The sequence below is a fragment of the Coregonus lavaretus genome (genome assembly GCF_964263955.1).
Source record: "Coregonus lavaretus genome assembly, chromosome: 32".
Taxonomy (NCBI): domain Eukaryota; kingdom Metazoa; phylum Chordata; class Actinopteri; order Salmoniformes; family Salmonidae; genus Coregonus; species Coregonus lavaretus.
The window spans coordinates 25,590,580-25,602,738 of NC_140019.1; positions in this window are offsets into that span (position 1 = coordinate 25,590,580).

Genomic DNA, 12,159 nt, shown 5'->3' on the forward strand with positions numbered 1-12,159 from the left:
CGTAGTCATAATGCAGTCATACCTTAGTCATGCCTTAGTCATTTCGCAGTCATACCGTAGTAATACTGCAGTCATACTGTAGTCATATTGTAGGCATACCGCAGTCATACTGTAGTCATACCGCAGTCATACTGTAGTCATACCGCAGTCATACCGTAGTCATTTGAAAGGCAGTCCAAAGTTAAATGAGCAACAGGAAGATGGTCAACAGAAGTCAGACTACACAGTAAATCCCTTTAATGCATCCCCTCACAGTTCACGCCGTTCCTGCTGTGTTCTCCTAAATTCATTTTCAAGGACAGAGTTTCAGCAAATATTAATTTCCCAAGATGGCCATCAGTCAAGTTGTACCGCTGTCTGTGGTGAGGAAGAAAGAAAGAAAAGTGAGATAGAATTTAAAAGGTGGGAGGAAGATGACTCCAGATTGCTTGGTGCCTTTTTGTAAGTGTCAATTTCTGTCTGAAGATTGAAACTGGAGATGGGACTATGTTTCGCTTTCCCTTAGAAGAGCAATCAAATGTTCACACAAACATCAACACAAAGGGAGTGTTGAGTGAATCTTGAAATACTATTACATCTTTTAGGCACGATTTGTGCACACAGTTAATTTGTGATATTTCGCCTTAAGTGGTTTTCTGACAATTATTACTATGCTGTTGTCTGTGCTTTCAATTTCACAAACATATATCTTTGCAGTAAGGCTCTAGACAGTCTAGTAGCTAAATGGAAACTGTGTCACTGTAAAGGACTCTAATCATCAACATCATGCCTCAACATTAGTCCTGTAATTGCTGCATTTGGTATTTCGCTCACCGCTGCAACAGTATCTATTTTTACAATGGAGGATAAACATGAGCATGAATAAGAGGCTCAACGTGTTATGAACACAAGAACAATTAGATGACTTTCCAATCAAGCACAATCTCAATGCAGAAACTAACTCACTTTATAGTTCTAACTTAAAACTCATAGTACAATCTTACTGTCACTAGCAAACAACTTCTCTCCTCTGTCCAAGGGTGACGGACACAAAGGAAAGTATCTCCAAAGTTTCCAAAGTGCATGTCTGAGGGGGGGATGGGGTTGGGAATGGAGGATGGGTGGATTGGTGGTGTGTGTGGGATTAGGAGGGGAAGGGGGGTTCAGGGTTCAGCAGGCTAGCTGTTGGGGTATTTTACTGTTTATTTAACCAGGACCACAAGGTCACGCCGTCACCATCAGGAATTGGAAAGGGAAAACAGTGCATTAGCCCAACTTTCTCCTGCTGTCTGAATGTCCTCCTAACTCATTGTTCCAGGGACCATAGCAGGTCAGAGGCTTTGGGGGGAACTGGGGGAATGGGGGGGTCAAACTACTTTCTAAAGGCCGGCGTCTCCATCTGTCACCCCCCCCCCCCCCCCCACACACACACACACCCCTACTCCCAGCTAAGGAGGGAAAAGCAACTGTTGCTATGCTAGCATCGCAACACGCTGGGATATTAAAGCTATTTATCTTGACGCTCCACCAATGCAGAGACAGCTTGGAGGCGCTCTGATGCATGCTTAATAGGCTAATCACACTCTCTCTCTTCAGGACCCCCCTCCTCTCTCCCCTAATCTCACATACACACACAGGAACACACACAGACACACACACACACTCCAGTGTGGGTATGTGCACACACAAACACACAACCTGCGTCCGTACATCACTCCCTGGGGGAGCGTTGAGCTCTAGAGGGCCATGTTTATTTTCATATGGTGATGGCTTGCTCTGAGGGGCAGCTCAGTGTCTGTGGGGGTGGGGGTGGGGGTGGGGGGGGGGGGGGGGGGTGCGTGTGTGCTGTGTGTGTGTGTGGAGGGGGGCATGGGGGAGTGTTTAATGAGATCCTTGATGTGATAGATATGACATGTGCATTACATTTTCATGTCCTTTCCCATTTTTGTTATTTTGTTTGTTGCAATATTATTATAAATGAGGTATCCATTATCCAGACCATAGAGATTTAATCTAATACAATTTTAAAATGAATGAACATTATTTAACTATGAATTCATTATTCAACAGGCTTACATAGATACAAGTGGAAGCATATCTGTCCAGCACGCACCAAACTGTCTGTTCAACGAGCTAGCGCACAGCTCAGACACCCATACATACCCCACAAGACATGCCACTAGGGGTCTCTTCACAGTCCCCAAATCCAGAACAGACTACGGGAAACACACAGTACTACATAGAGTACATGACTACACAGAACTCTCTTCCACATCAAGTAACTCAAGCGAGCAGTAAAATCAGATTTAAAAAACAGATAAAACAACACCTCACGGTACAACGTGGATTATGAAGAGACACACACACACACACATAAATATACACACACGCATACCCACATACACTCTCCACACACATATACACACATTGTAATGTTGTGGTATTGTGGTATAGTGGACTTCATATTGTAGATGTGTAATATTAGAGTAATAATGTATTGTATGATGTATTGTGTTATTTATTAAATATGCTGTTGTTGTGTTTTGTCATGATGTAACTGTTTAAACCCTGTTTGGCCCTGGCAGCAGCTAATGGAGATCCTAATAAATACTAAATATCTGTGCATATTTATAGAAATAAGATACACATATTTTCTACAGAAAATGTCCATGTAATCTCAGATGAATCTGCTATGCCTGCAGCTGATCATTTGTTAATAAAACGTGTTGCTTTACTTAAAGTCTGCCAGTATAATGTGTTATTCTCATAAGCATGTATGAGCCTTTATAAGGTCTTATTCTAAGCCACAAGTCAGACATGGTTCAGCAGTGGAAAACCTACAGAAACCAACATCTCAGAGGGTTTTAGTGACCCAGTGTCCACTAGTCCTTTAAAAGCCATGTTGACGCAGTCATTTGTCATTGAGTCTCAGACAAACACTACGGAGGCTGATTCCAACTCCATCTCCCTGCAAGCCAAGAAGACTTTGCTGGGGCTTTGCCTGGCCACACTGTGTCCCTTCACTTCCATTGCCTGCATCCTTACAGCATTTGTTGTTTAGTATGCAACAAATGATAGATTGATGGATCAATTGGCATTACATTCTCATTTGAACTCGGTAGAAAAACTTGTCTCTTATGAATCGATAGGCTTTAATGATTCATAGAGGAGGTGCAAGCCTGCCTGGTTATTCATGTGGGCTCCCCCTCCCTCCCTCCCTGCCTCCCTCCCAGCAGTGATTGTGACATACTGGTGGTCGTTTGCCAGTAACAGTGCTCCTCCTGGTAAATAACACTGTTTACTGGGAAACATGCAACATTATCCAATTTTAACTCATCTGTGTGTTATAAGTGTCCGGGGTAGGCCAAGTGGGGCGAGGTGAATATCAATACTCAACAGGTAGTGGTTTGTACACCCCCATTACTACAATAGATCTCTGGCTATATTGATGGCTATTAAAATACAGGAGGACTGTATACTATCAACTTCTCTATCTCTCTGGCTATGTTGAGGACTATCAACTAGCATGGTTGCCAATTGGTTCCTGTTAACCTCTATTGCTTAAGTTAATCCATTTGACATGTCAATTAAACTTGATAGTGTATCTGTGATAAGGCATGATCATTATTTTTCTAATAATAATAAGGAGCAGGTGGGGGCATTGCTTTGACCAATCACCATTAGGTGGGGTATGTCTTCGACCAATCCCCATTGAGTAGGCTATGGCTTTGACCAATCCCCATTCGTATAAATATCAGTCAGAATGGGATTATTGGGATTAGTGATTTTGAATTGGCAGACTATAGGGAACAGTTGTGTCTACTGTAAGTATATTATAGCGTCCATTTTACCTGCATTCTCTCTGACATCAAAACGAATGACACTAATTTGTAATGTGTGCACTTAATCTTGCCGACAGATTGGTAGGAAATGAAATTGTGCTCAGTAAAAAAGCTCCTCCAGACCTTTGATCATCGCAAATTCGCCTCCGGAGTTATTTATAATCCACTGAGCTTGCCTCTTTGTGTGTGGGGTGCTGGCAAATGCATATAGTTGCCCTTGCACCTTGCCTGTTTGATATGCTATCATGGCCTTTCAGATGAAGGGAAGTGTTGAGTATGTATTGCTTGCTAGCGTTCCCCTGTGTGTAATGCTAATACGCTATTCTCAGTGATTCTCACTGTGTATGGTCTGAATATATAGCTAATCACACACGACTGATTTAGCTGTATAGGCCTACTGTAATTGTTTTTGGTGCTGAGGTTACGAACCCACTTGGCTTAAAAAAAATAGGTAATCAAAAGAGGACCATAGCACTCTCCCAAAAGTTTGGTTGTTGTGTAAAACCCGTAAATTCAGATGAGCAAACAAAGTGTGATGGGTCCGCACTCGCATAAAGCTTACTACATTTTTCTATTTGAAAAAATATATATTTTCACTGCAGACGTTTTGGCTTTGCAGCCTTCTTCAGTGTGAAGGTACAAATCGTTTTCATTCAAAACAGCATTTATAACGAACACAAGTGAGCTATAGGTAAGCATCAGGTGATTCTAATCACAATTGCCATTCACTTGCCAATCAGGGATGTAGCTTCTCTGTTCTACCTGTATACAAGTTACATTAAAAAAGCATACAGAATTATAGGGTATGGCAGTGGGCATGAAGGGCAATTGCGGGTATCGGGATGAACCGTTCATGAATCAATTGCGTTAGGTGTCCACTCTCTTTAGAAAAAAAGATTTGAAATACTTTTTTAACCTACTATACATGTACTGGCTATAACAACATCCATGCAGTGGCTATAACAACAAATGAAGAGTTTCATTTCAAAACACTATAGTGTATATCCATGTTCAGAAAGGTTGTGTTTATTCATCATCAAATCATGACATGGGGTTGTTAAATGACAGACATACAGTAATAGTCAAAAGTTTGGACACACCTACTCATTCAAGGGTTTTCTTTATTTTTTACTATGTTCTACATTGTAGAATAATAGTGAAGACATCAAAACTATGAAATAACACATATGGAATCATGTAGTAACCAAAAAAGTGTTAAACAAATCAAAATATATTTTAGATTTTAGATTCTTCAAAGTAGCCACCCTTTGCCTTGATGACAGCTTTGCACACTCTTGGCATTCTCTCAACCAGCTTCATGAGGTAGTCACCTGGAATGCATTTCAATTCAATTTGTAAGTCGCTCTGGATAAGAGCGTCTGCTAAATGACGTAAATGTAAATGTAAATGTAATTAACAGGTGTGCCTTGTTAAAAGTTAATTTGTTGGTTTCATTTCAGAGAGACAAACAATCACATTTTGTTGCAAAACGAGATATATCCACCTCACTCTCAGAGAAAAAAGTACCACTGCAAGATTTTACACGGTCAAATTTGACAAATTGTTACAATTTTAATAAAGACACATGATACATTTGTGACATCAATCTTTTAAAAAAAATTAATCAAAACAATAATATGAGATCTGGGCAGTGGTCAAAAGTAGTGCACTATATATGAAATAGGGTGCCATTTGGGACGCGACCTAACCCTAACCAAACACTATAGCATGAGGCTAGATGTATGATGTGTTTGTCACGCCCTGGCTCTGGGACTCTGTTATGTTGAGCCAGGGTGTGTGGTTTCTATGTGTTTTGTGTGCTAGGGTGATTATCTAGTTCATTTGTTTCTATGTTGGCCGGTGTGGTTCTCAATCAGAGGCAACGTGTATCAGCTGTTGCTTGTTGTCTCTGATTGGGAACCATACTTAGGCAGCCTGTTTTCCACAGTGTGTTGTGGGATCTTGTTCCGTGTTTGGTTAGTGTCTATTGACAAGGATGTCACGTATCGTTTTGTTGTTTTGTTCGTGTGATCATTAAAAATAAAAGTATATTCGCATTCCACGCTGCGCCTTGGTCCTCTGTGTTCGACGATCGTGACAGAAGATCCCACCATAACTGGACCAAGCAGCGTGTCCAGGAGCCAACGCCAGAGAGGGCTCTAAAGGATATCAACCTCGACTGGGTCAAGCCGCGGGAGGAGGAGAGAGGCTGGACTTGGGAGCAGAGGAGCGAGAGTCTGGCGAGAGCCATGGAGGTCTGGCCCACGGGGAGGAGAGACGCCCAGAACATTTTTAGGGGGGGGCTCACGACGTGGACGACGGGGCAGCAGGAGGCCGGGATAGAGTGGTTCAGCGGGTTGGCAAAGGAGGCCGCCAGGTTACGGGAGTCACTGGTCACCAGGGGGAAGGAGAATGTAGAGGCACGGCGAGAGGTACTGGGGTGTGTTGCCAGTCCGGTCCGGCCCATTCCTGATCCCCGCGTAGGGCCAGTGGTGTGTGTCCCCAGTACGGTCTGGCTTGTTCCTGTCCCTCGCACCGAGCCAGTGATGCGCGTCGCCAGCCCGGTCCGGCATGTTCCTGCCCCTCGCAACAAGCCTGTGGTGCGCGTCGTCAGCACGGTCCGCCCTGTTCCTGCTCCCCGCACCAAGCCAGTGGTGCGCTTCGTCAGCCCGGTTCGGACCGTCCCTGCTCCCCGCACCAAGACTGTGGTGCGCGTCGTCAGCCCGGTCCGGCCTGTTCCTGCTCCCCGCACCAAGCCAGTGGTGCGCTTCGTCAGCCCGGTTCGGCCCGTCCCTGCTCCCCGCACCAAGCCTGTGGTGCGGTGCGCGTCGTCAGTCCGGCACAGCCCGTGCCTGTTCCACCGGTGCCTGGTCCGGCACCGGTCAGCTGCTCCACTCCGGAGCTAGAGCAATCCGCTCCACCAGTGTTCAGTCCAGCTCCGGCCAGCAGGGCCAGACCGGACCAGGGGTGCTTTGGGGGGTTTGTTGGAGGGTGGGGGTCAAGCCCGGAGCCGGAACCGCCTCCGAGGAGGAATGCCCACCCTGCCCTCGCCTGTTCGGTTTATGTTTGGCGCGGTCGCAGTCCGCGCCTTTGGGGGGGGGGGGGTACTGTCACGCCCTGGCTCTGGGACTCTGTTATGTTGAGCCAGGGTGTGTGGTTTCTATGTGTTTTGTGTGCTAGGGTGATTATCTAGTTCATTTGTTTCTATGTTGGCCGGTGTGGTTCTCAATCAGAGGCAACGTGTATCAGCTGTTGCTTGTTGTCTCTGATTGGGAACCATACTTAGGCAGCCTGTTTTCCACAGTGTGTTGTGGGATCTTGTTCCGTGTTTGGTTAGTGTCTATTGCCAAGGACGTCACGTATCGTTTTGTTGTTTTGTTCGTGTGATCATTAAAAATAAAGTATATCTGCATTCCACGCTGCGCCTTGGTCCTCTGTGTTCGACGATCGTGACAGTGTTGAATTTACAGTGGGGAAAAAAGTATTTAGTCAGCCACCAATTGTGCAAGTTCTCCAACTTAAAAAGATGACAGAGGCCTGTAATTTTCATCATAGGTACAGGTCAACTATGACAGACAAATTGAGAGAAAAAAAATCCAGAAAATCACATTGTAGGATTTTTAATGAATTTATTTGCAAATTATGGTGGAAAATAAGTATTTGGTCACCTACAAACAAGCAAGATTTCTGTCTCTCACAGACCTGTAACTTCTTCTTTAAGAGGCTCTTCTGTCCTCCACTCGTTACCTGTATTAATGGCACCTGTTTGAACTTGTTATCAGTATAAAAGACACCTGTCCACAACCTCAAACAGTCACACTCCAAACTCCACTATGGCCAAGACCAAAGAGCTGTCAAAGGACACCAGAAACAAAATTGTAGACCTGCACCAGGCTGGGAAGACTGAATCTGCAATAGGTAAGCAGCTTGGTTTGAAGAAATCAACTGTGAGAGCAATTATTAGGAAATGGAAGACATACAAGACCACTGATAATCTCCCTCGATCTGGGGCTCCACGCAAGATCTCACCCCGTGGGGTCAAAATGATCACAAGAACGGTGAGCAAAAATCCCAGAACCACACGGGGGGACCTAGTGAATGACCTGCAGAGAGCTGGAAACCAAAGTAACAAAGCCTACCATCAGTAACACACTACGCCGCCAGGGACTCAAATCCTGCAGTGCCAGACGTGTCCCCCTGCTTAAGCCAGTACATGTCCAGGCCCGTCTGAAGTTTGCTAGAGTGCATTTGGATGATCCAGAAGAGGATTGGGAGAATGTCATATGGTCAGATGAAACCAAAATATAACTTTCTGGTAAAAACTCAACTCGTCGTGTTTGGAGGACAAAGAATGCTGAGTTGCATCCAAAGAACACCATACCTACTGTGAAGCATGGGGGTGGAAACATCATGCTTTGGGGCTGTTTTTCTGCAAAGGGACCAGGACGACTGATCCGTGTAAAGGAAAGAATGAATGGGGCCATGTATCGTGAGATTTTGAGTGAAAACCTCCTTCCATCAGCAAGGGCATTGAAGATGAAACGTGGCTGGGTCTTTCAGCATGACAATGATCCCAAACACACCGCCCGGGCAACGAAGGAGTGGCTTCGTAAGAAACATTTCAAGGTCCTGGAGTGGCCTAGCCAGTCTCCAGATCTCAACCCCATAGAAAATCTTTGGAGGGAGTTGAAAGTCCGTGTTGCCCAGCGACAGCCCCAAAACATCACTGCTCTAGAGGAGATCTGCATGGAGGAATGGGCCAAAATACCAGCAACATTGTGTGAAAACCTTGTGAAGACTTACAGAAAACGTTTGACCTGTGTCATTGCCAACAAAGGGTATATAACAAAGTATTGAGAAACTTTTGTTATTGACCAAATACTTATTTTCCACCATAATTTGCAAATAAATTCATTAAAAATCCTACAATGTGATTTTCTGGATTTTCTTTTCTCATTTTGTCTGTCATAGTTGACGTGTACCTATGATGAAAATTACAGGCCTCTCTCATCTTTTCAAGTGGGAGAACTTGCACAATTGGTGGCTGACTAAATACATGTTTTCCCCACTGTATATGTTAAATATGCAGAATATGGACATCCCATAGCGTTTTTCAACAAAAACAATGTATATACACATCTAAAATCTATTAATATAAAATCTGAGGACAGTAATAGGTACATATGGATGAAAATGTGGACAGTAGTTGATACATTTGCTGTATTGCAAGTTCCTTCTGCCATAACAACCACTATGAATCGTAACACTGTATATTCAGACCTAGGCATATTCCTATAGCGATCCTATTAGATTACTAAAGGGGCTATGTCATAAACCGTCAAAGTTTCAAAATGGGGTGAAAATGGCAGCCATATTGGTCAGGGACCCCCAGCTCCGCTAAAACCATTGGCAACTGCGTGCCGTTTTTTAAGGGATTGTTAAGTAAATATGAACTATTTGGTTGTAATATCATCACTTCTTGAAGAGCATAGTCAGAACTACAAATTTACAATTATTCCATGCAAAACCATTGCACATATTTAGCTCTATCATCAGCAAGTAATTGCATGCTTTTTTGATCAGTAAACATCAATTGATCATGTAATTTCAGATACAAGAGGATAGCCTCTATCTCTGAATATTGGCCACCATTAATTGGATATTTGAGTGATATAAAATAATAGTGAACTATAACTGACATGTATGAGTGGTTTAGGTTAATTTCCCATCCTTTGTGGGCTCTGCCTGTCAAGTAGCAGAAGGCGACATTTGCCGATTTACTGTTAGCTGATAATGTTTACTTGCAAGGTACCGGTAGAAACTTTGTACAGTTGGCTAAACATATAGTGGTAAGTAGACCTAATGTACTTTTTTCTCCAACCAATGTAGGCCTACCTAGCAAATTTAGCTTTTCAACATTGTTTTTAAGAGTGTTTAATCACGATTGCTGCAGACAGACATGATAGGCTACATTGATTGATGGACCATGTCAAATTGGCTAGCTTGCTGATAACAGATCACTTCAATATGGCTAATTAACAAGCTAACTTTCAAGGGATAAACTAGATGGCTATATCCAAATATTGCTTGATTTGCTTGACATCTATAGTGGTGATGACAGTATTCCGACTGACAACTTTACCAGGATGAGGACTTGCCGATGTAAAGCTCTTTCCAAAAGCCTAATCTCCGATGACGCAAGCTAAATGACACAAGTTGTTTGCTTAGCTAGCTAACTAGCTACATGCCAAATGGATACGCCTCCCGCACATCTCTGAAATTACATGATCAATTATTGTTTACTGATCATTAGAAGCATGCAGTTGCTTGCTATATAACTCTCATGATAGAGCTAGCTAAATGTGGAATAACTGGAAATGTGTAGGGGTGATGATAATAAAACCAAATAGATAGTTATTACATTTAATTAACAATCCCTTGAAAATGGCACAAAATTGTCAATGGTTTTAGCAAAGCTGGGGGTCTCCTTTCCCTCCAGCAGCCAAATTGAACACTCTGCACTGTACTGTGACATTTTATTGATAATGACCTACTGGCAAAAATAAAATAAAAATATAAAGAATAATTCCTCCAAAACTGTCTGGCTAGCTAGCTAACAGTGCAGGTAAATTCTTAAAATGCATTATTTCACACAATATCTTATCACAGCACTGGCAAACCATGGTTGACCAACTCCCTGACCAAAATGGCTGACCATTAGACTATCATAAGAAGGTTTATGTCCATTCTAGTATTCTAATTCTTAATTCTATGCATATTCCTCTGCAGATGTGATCCACAAAAAGGCCATGGCTGGTGAAATCAATGGAAAAACCTGAATGAATAAGCAGTGATAACTAAGTAATTAAGTGCAAACATGTTGCAATAAAAAGTAAGCACACCAAGGTTGGACAATGTAGCGGTACCCTTTATGACTGCCAAATAAGCCTCAAGGTAACAGTAATTCAGTAGCTCTCGCAATTCAACTTGGATTGATATATATTTGTAGAACATTGATTTGTGCTTCAAGTACAATTTTCTGCCTCTGTCTCAAAAGGAGGAAGGTTATGCAATCTGCATGCACCGACTACATTCAAATTAGAATTCAATGAGTAAGAGTGAGGGAAATATGTTGGAAATTCTCTAATAAAAGGTTAACTGTACTGTGAAGTCAAGCAAATTGAAAATGAATGAGGAGTTACAGTGTAAGCTAAGTCGGTCTTCAGAATTTCTATTTTCTATCCCCTTTATAAGATACTCAAGATATACACAATACCTTGATATAACAATTGTCAATAACACATCGAGTTTGGCATATATTAGGGATAAACACATATTTTGACCAATGGGTAAAATAAAATGTTAACCGTGTAGATACTCTAAGAAAACCAATGGTCCAAACCTCATGTCTCTATCACAATCCGTTCAAAAGTTATTGGAGTTTTTACCCTTGTAGGATGGCTAACATTAGGGTGACTAAATCAAATGGAGGCCAGAGAAAAAAAGTGGTAAAAAATAAGGAACAAAAGACTAAATAAATATATATATATATATATATATATATATATATATATATATATATATATATATATATATATAATTTGTTTGTATGTGTGGGGCTTTAGCTGAGATTGTTCTTTACAGAGTCAAGTATATTTGTCCAGGCCTCAATTGTTCCTTCACTATCACCATTCATTCTCTCTGTCGATAATTCTAATGTTATAACTTTTAATAGGTGGTTGCTATCTTAGAGCCAAACATTTTTTTGCATCAGTGCTGCCTGCCAGCAGTAATCTTCTCTGATTGATTGAGGGGCTATCATCGCTAAGTAACATAATAGATTAAATATTTAAATTCATGCACTTCAAAATGAATTTTGTAACTTTGCCTCAGAAGCATTTAACTGCAGGGCACTCCCACATCATATGAAGGAATGTGCCTACCTGATTTAGGGGACACAGTCAACAGTTGGGAGTTTCCTTGGTGTTAAATACAGTCTGTGAACAAACTTAAAATGTATAAGTTGATGGTTCGGAATACGGGATGCCAAGGTCATATATTTCCATATTCTGTTTCAGTTAAAGGGCTGTTCGGATTCAGTTAGATCTGTGCTGTGGCCCATACTTTTTGAATGGCTAGCTCAGAATAAGAGCTTTCCAAAGTTGTTTATATATTATAGAGATTAGTCCATTCGGGAGCCCAGATAATTTATTTATAAATCCCATCATTGGATGGTTCGGTAGTTGGGTTTCCCAAGGGACTCCATAGGCCAGCATAGCTGATCTAAGTTGTAAATATAGAAAAAAGGAGTTGTCTGGTAATGTGTATGTATCTTTCA